This window comes from Rosa chinensis, chromosome 7 (assembly GCF_002994745.2).
Source record: "Rosa chinensis cultivar Old Blush chromosome 7, RchiOBHm-V2, whole genome shotgun sequence".
NCBI lineage: Eukaryota > Viridiplantae > Streptophyta > Magnoliopsida > Rosales > Rosaceae > Rosa > Rosa chinensis.
This window is the reverse complement of record NC_037094.1, coordinates 48554575-48561080: the sequence shown is the minus strand read 5'-3', so window position 1 is coordinate 48561080 and position 6506 is coordinate 48554575. Positions and strand designations below refer to the sequence as shown.

Sequence of the window (6506 nt, the reverse complement as noted above, 5' to 3'; positions counted from 1 at the left end):
ATATTTTTTTTAACTTATATTGTCGGATATGTGCATTGTTATTTTTTTTATTACATCATCAGCTGAGAACCACAAAAGTTAGTCTTCCTTGAATTAAATTCACGACCTTTGTCTTATAATCGGATTTGAGATTTTGAGGTTTACAGGGCTGGATTTGAGATTTTGAGGCTTGAGGTGAAAAATAACAAATGTGCTTACACCTTTTATAACACAAAAGAAGATCAAAAAAGAAGATAGCAAAGAAAAAAAATCCTTAATAGAAAAGGGATTTGAAAATGGGCATACACCTTTTACAACAAAGAAAAAAATGAAACGAAGGAGAAGGGAAATAATGGCTTTGGGCTTTGAAGCTTGACATGAGTAAGCTTACGATCGGTTGAATGGAGCTTCCTAGAATGTGTCTTGCTCAATTTTGATTTCTCTCCTAATTGGGTTCACTGGATAATGTGTTGTGTCAGCATGGTCTCCTATTCTTTTGTGCTTAATGGGGTTCTAAGAGGAAATCTTGTTCCTTCTTAGGGTTTGAGACAAGACAATTCCATTTCTCCATATCTGTTCTTACTTTGGGCGGAAGATCTTTCCAGACTTATCATGAGGGAGAAAAGTGATGATCTTTTGCATGGGACTCGGATTTGTACATGTGCACCTTATATTTCCCATTTATTTTTCGCTGATGATTCATAAATTTTCTTTAAGGGCTAAATACTGTTTAGTACCCTGTGGTTTGGGTTCAAAATCAATTCAGTCCCTGATCTTTCAATTTCATCAAAAACACCCTCACACTATCATTTCTCATCCAATAGACCCTTCCGTCATGATTCCGTCAAATGGAACCGTTAAGTAGCTGATATGGCATGCCAACTTGGTAGAAAAAATTCCAAAATAAAATTTCAGAATTTTTTTTTTGATGACAAAATTGCAGAAATTCAGATTCTCTCTCTCTCTCTCTCTCTCTCTTCTCGGTTTCTCAGTAATCTCATCCTTAGATCTGCCGAACCAACCAATCTCACCACTCTGGTTTCTCCGTCGGCCGCTCCCATACCGGAAAGAAAGCTCTTCGTAAGTCTCACGCTCCATACCCACCACTCTAGTCATCATTTCGTCTGTAGTGAAAGCCCCAAATGGATCGAAAACCGGCGACTCCGATTAGCAATCAGACTCAGAATCCTGATCAACTTCAATCTCTTTAGAAGAACAGGAATTCGTTTCGGAGATGAGGCAATCACAATGAGAATCGGAATCTTGAGTTTGGGTATTCTCTCGAGTCATCGGGACTTCATCGATGTCTGGATGTAGTCCATGAGGATTGATTCTAGGTTTTTGCAATTTTTAATTCCCCAGAATTGCAGAGATGAGGGCTTGTCATCGGAGGCCTTGCACGGTGCAATCAGATAAGGCTCCGATCCGATCCATTCCGTTCTGATCTGCGTACGTCATCATGTTTCTGTTTGACTGGTTGTAAGGTGTGCTCGCTTCCCTCGGTCTGTGGCAGAAGGAGGCCAAGATCTTATTCCTAGCGCTCAATAATGCTGGCAAGACCACCTTGCTTCACATGCTCAAAGATGAGGTCAGCCCCCCCCCCCCATCCCCTTATTCCTATTCCATTTTTTCCTTTACTTCAATTTCAATACATAGATTAGATTCTTCTTTTATGTTTGAGACGAATTGGAAGTTAAGCTAGATTTACCAGATCTGTAATTTATGCTAAAAACTAAATAGCTTTACAAACTGTTGGGAGCTTGAAGCAGAAACAGATTCATACTCCAAAGCATAAAAGCAGAGAGCACCAGAAAACTAATAACTAGGCCAACTCTAAACTTATCTCTTCGACACCAGCAATTAATCAAAACAAACAGCTTAGTCCGCAGCTCAGAATACAAGAAAAACAATCCTAATCCACCTAGTTAAAGATTTGAGTTTATGCCCAAAATGTTCAGTGTTTAGGATGGATTATACTTACATGTGTGTTTTAGGATGCTAATTTGTTTGGAAATAGATTGTTATTTGTGTGATATAATTTGAGCTTTATTGTTTTGGTTTCAGAGGCTGGTGCAGCATCAACCTACGCAATATCCCACATCCGAGGAGTTGAGAATTGGCAAAATCAAGTTCAAGGCCTTTGATTTGGGAGGTCATCAGATTGCTTGCAGGGTCTGAAGGATTACTACGCAAAGGTAGATGTTGTGGTGTACCTTGTGGATGCCTACGATGGTTTTAAGTGACTCTCTCAATACATTACTGTGAATTGGCTGTTCAAAGTTCAGAGCAGTGCCTTGTGTAGTTAGTTTCTGGAATTGGTTGGTCTGTATGCTTACCATGAATATGTGTTTATTAGAATGAGGAATGGAATCGATGTGATTTCATTCTTGGTTGTTGGCTACTGATAATTAAAACTAGGTTGCGATTACGTTGGGTTTTGCAAGCTCGACATTTTGTCAATGTTGCTTAGGCAGTTTGTTGAGTCAAATTGTTATTGAACCTGTGTTAAAAAAAAAAAAAAATCTATGTCACTGCTTTGTAATCTAGAATTTGTTATTTCAACTTTTCTGCAATTGTCATAAAAAAAAAATTCTAAAATTTTATTCTAGAATTTTAGAATTTTGCCTGCCATGTGGGCCCCACCAATGCCAAGTTGGCATGCCATATCAGCTACTTAACGGCTCTATTTGACGGAATTATGACGGAGGGGTCTATTGGATGAAAAATTATAGTGTGAGGGTATTTTTAATGAAATTGAAATTAAATCCAGGGACGGAATTGATTTTGGATCCAAACCACAGGGTACTAAACAGTATTTAACCCTTTCTTTAAAGAAGAATTTGAGGACACCTTTGTGTTGAAAGAAATTCTTGGAGAGTATGAAAGGATATCTTGTCAACTCGTTAACTACCAAAAGAGTAGTATCAACTTTAGCAAGAATGTGAGGCGAGACAAACAAGATGATATTGCTACCATGTTACAATTGAGTATGGTTAAGAAGCATGAGAAGTATCTCGGCCTCCCTATTGAGATTAATTTTTCCCAAAATGCGGCTTTTAATTTCTTGAATGAGAGAATTAAAAAGATAACCAAATGGTGGTGTGAGAAGACTTTTACTGCTGCAGGAAAAGAAATTCTTATAAAGGCGGTGGCTCAATCCATTCCAACATATTATGAGTTGCTTCAAGATTCCAATTCATCTGTGTAATGAGATGCATACTTTGATGGCAAAGTTTTGGTGGGGATCTGCGGAAGAGGATAAGAAGATACATTGGCTTGCGTGGGAAAGATTGTGTCCTGCTAAGTCTGACGGTGGTATGGGATTTTGAAATATGCACCAGTTTAACCTTGCGCTCCTAGCTAAGCAAGGTTGGAGACTCATTTAGAATCCACAATCTCTTATTACTCGACTACTTAAAGCAAGGTATTTTCCCGATTCTAATTTTATGCATGCTTCTATTCGTGGGGATGTTCTTTTGCTTGGTGTAGTATTTTGAAAGGTCAAGATATTCAATGAAGGGGATTGTAGTATCGGGTGGGCAATGGTGCCTCGATAAGTGTGTGGGAGGATCCTTGGCTCCCATTACACTATATTTCTATAATTTCAAGCCATTTTTGTTGCCCATTGTTGGACTCGAGGCATTGCTTGTGTATATAGGACTTAATTGACCAAGAACAAAACAAGCGGCCACTGTCTTTTATCAAAGAATTGTTCACTGAGACTGAAGTGAGTATTATTGCTAGCATTCCCTACCCGTGCTCCAACTAACAAATGTGTATGGCATTTCGATGAAAAAGAGCTTTATAGTCTGAAGAGTGGTTATCATACCATTAGACTTACTGACGACTTAATGAACCATGCTTCTACTTCTAGTAATGCACAAAGAGGTGGACATTGGCTGAGCCTTTAGAAGGCACGGGTTCTACCTGCCAACCAAATTTGGAAGGCATGGGAAATCAGGTTGTTTCTTTGGAGATTGTATAGAGGTATTCTACCAACAAAATTGGTGTTGACAAAGGGTGTCACTACTAGCAAAACAAACAACTCACACATATTTAATTGACACAGATTTTTAAAAGTCACAGATATCAGTGTGAAATACCAATTCAAACAGATAACAGTGTGAAATAAGTATGGTTGGGTCCATAAGAATTTATGCAGCAACAATAACCACGGAAATCCGTGTGAAAAAACATTAAAGACAGACTTATGTGTGAAAACTAAAACATTTTATAATCTACTCACAAGGTTATATGTGTGCATCAATTGAGGCCTATCAGCCTATGTAATGTAATATACAAGATTGGCTCCAAGGTATTGGCAAATAGGTTGAAACCCCTGCTTGATGGCATTATATCTCCTTATCAAAGTGCGTTTGTACCGGGAAGATTAATTTCTGATAATTCCCTACTGGCTTTTGAGATTTCACATTGCCTTAAATGAAGAAGAAGCGGGCATGTGGGTTATAGTGCCTTGAAGTTGGATATGAGCAAAGCCTACGATAGAGTCGAATGGGCATTCCTTGAAGTTATGTTGGTGCAGTTAGGGTTTTGTGGGGAATGGATAACATGGATCATGAGATGCGTTAAGACGGTGACGTACTCTTTCATGGTGAATGGTGAGGTAGTTGGGAACATAGAACCTTCAAGGGGCCTCAGGCAGGGGGACGCCATCTCCCCTTACCTATTCCTACTGTGCGCTAAGTTTCTATCGCAGCTTCTGGTTTTGGCTGAGTAGAACAATGATTTACAAGGTGTGAAAGTGTGTAAGAGGTCACCTCCAATTAGCCACCTTTTTTTCGCAGATGACTCATTCATCTTATTCAAATTAGGTTATAATGAGTGTGTGTTCTTGCGCGATATGTTCCTTTTTTATGAAAGGTTTACAGGGCAGCAGATAAACTTTGAAAAAAGTTGTGTATCATTTATTCGTAATGTACCTAGAAGCTTGCAAGACGGGCTGGCAGAAGTTTTGGGAGTGCAGAGAGTTGAAAAACATGATAAATATCTTGGCTTACCCACTGAGCTGAGTTACTCGAAGGAGGATGCTTTCAAGTTTTTAACTGAGAGAGTGATGAAACGTACACAAGGATGGCGAGATAAAACCCTAAGCCGTTCCGGTAAGAAAGTGCTCATAAAATCTGTGATTCAGTCTATCCCGACATATGTAATGAGTTGTTTTGAGTTACCAAAACATTTGTGCGATGAGATGCATAGACTGATGGCTCGTTTTTGGTGGGGTGATCAAGGTGAGGAGAGGAAAATACACTGGGTGTCGTGGGAAAAGTTGTGCATCCCTAAGGCAGAAGGCGGACTAGGGTTCAGAGATATGAAGTTATTCAATAAAGCTATACTGGCTAAGCAGGGTTGGAGATTAGTAAGAAAGCCAGAATCTCTACTTGCACGGGTACTCAGAGCCAAGTACTTTCCTGATACAGGTTTCATGCGAGCTAGTTTGAAGAAGGGGTCTTCATTTACGTGGAGAAGTATCTTCAAAGGTAGAGAGCTGTTGTGCAAGGGTTTAAGAGTTCAAGTCGGGAATGGAGAGGACACATTGGTATGGAAGGATCCTTGGATTCCTATGCCATATCATTTCAAACCTTTCACACCACCAATGGAAGGCACTGAGGAAATCAGAGTAGCAGAACTTATCGATGGAGAAAGTGGGGTGTGGGAGATTTGGTTGCTGAATGAGTTGTTTACAGAGACTGAGGTTAATTATATTGCTCAAATTCCATTAAGTTTGAATGGGGGAGCAGATCGGAGGATATGGCATTTTGACAGGAAGGGAATTTACACTGTGAAAAATGGTTATCATGTCGCCAGAATAACGGAGCAAATGGATATGAGAGCGTCCTCTTCTGGGATGAATACAAGCAGCGAAACTATGTGGAAAAAACTGTGGAAAGTGAACGTACCTCCAAAGGTACGCATGCATGCATGGAGGTTAGTTAAGGGGATACTACCAACAAAAGGTGCCCTAGCAAAAAAAGGGGTACTATTGGATATGGGGTGTCCTTTCTGTTATGTGGAGTGGGAAGATGGCATGCATGTGTTCAAAACTGGTAGTGTGGTGAACATATTCTGGCAATGCGGTCCTATCAAGTTATGCCCAGCAGTTCACCCAGCTCCAGACTTGGTGGAATGGTTTTATGACATGCTTGATTTGCTGCATGGTGAGAATCTTAAGTTTTTCTTATTATCTCTTTGGGCTATATGGAAAGGTGGATGCTTCATTCCAATGAATGTGGCCAAATGGATGTGTACGTACCTTGATGAGTATAAGAAGCTCCATGCACGTTGTGCTAAGAAGAACAGAAGGCATGTTACCAAATGGAAGTGTCCACCAAGTGGACGACTTAAAGTTAACATTGATGGAAGCTTTAGAGCTGGAAATGGCTATGGTGGTATAGGAGTTATTGTCCGGGATGATCATGGAGATTGCGTAGCTGTGTTGGCTAGACCTCTCCCTTATGTACAGTATGCGTTGCATGCTGAGGTGGAGTCACTCCGCGCCGGCTTACTGG

General features: G+C 40.1%; 1 pseudogene; it reads left to right on the top strand.

Moving 5' to 3' along the window:
* The first annotated feature begins 1438 nt into the window (after window positions 1–1438).
* Window positions 1439–2473, top strand: LOC112178126 (annotated as a pseudogene).
* The last annotated feature ends 4033 nt before the right edge of the window (window positions 2474–6506 follow it).